The following is a 939-nucleotide window of genomic DNA, read 5'->3' as shown; positions in this document are numbered from 1 at the left end:
AGTGTTGTAATGATGGTATGAAGCCAGGTGGGTACTGGAAATATCAGGGAACACTTTGTAAAGTATATGGTTGTCTAACCACTATTCTGTAACTAATAAACCTGAAACTAATACAAAATAATATTGAATGTAAATAAATGAAAATAGGAGTGAAATTTTTCTAAATTTCAAAGTTTAAATAAAGGCTGTAAAGGAAGGAAGGGGGAGAATAAAAATAGTGTTTTTCATTTTACCACTTTATTGTCTTTTCAGTACATGAAAAAGACAGTTGTCTTTATATGGTGCTTTTATGCTTTTCTAAGTCATTATCTCATTTGAAGTTCAGGGCAACTTAAAGACAAGAAAATTATTCCTTCCACTATTCAAAGAAAAGAAATATCGGTGCCTGGTACCAATGATTCAATCGTCAAGCCCTTATTGTAAAGCAGGGTTAGTGAAATTTTTTGTGAAGGGTCATATCTATACTAATAAAAGCCTTGGGGGTGATCTGGCCAGCAGGGGAGGGCAGTTGGGGATGATCATGCCGGCAGGGGAGTAGTTAAGCGTCAATCAGGCCGGCAGGGGAGCTGTTAGGTGGCGGTCAGGCTGGCAGGCTGAAGCAGTTAGGGGCAATCAGGCAGGCACGCAGGCGAGTGGTTAAGAGACAGCAGTCCAGGATTGTGAGAGGGATTTCCAACTGCCAGTTGAGGCCCGATCCTGGCAGTCGGACATCCTGGGATCAGGCCTGCCAGACATCCAGGGACATCCTAACCAGCAGTCAACATCCCCCAAAGGGTCCGAGATTGAAGAGGGTGCAGGCTGGGCTAAGGAACACCCCACTCCCGTGCACGAATTTCGTGCACCGGGCCACTAGTATGACTATAAAGCAGAAAGGATAAATTTACATTTTATACTGAGAAACACAACTGCTAAATAGATTGCTTCTTGCATTTTGCACAG

This window comes from Myotis brandtii, unplaced genomic scaffold (genome assembly GCF_000412655.1).
Source record: "Myotis brandtii unplaced genomic scaffold, ASM41265v1 scaffold193, whole genome shotgun sequence".
NCBI lineage: Eukaryota > Metazoa > Chordata > Mammalia > Chiroptera > Vespertilionidae > Myotis > Myotis brandtii.
Note: the sequence above shows the minus strand (reverse complement) of the source record.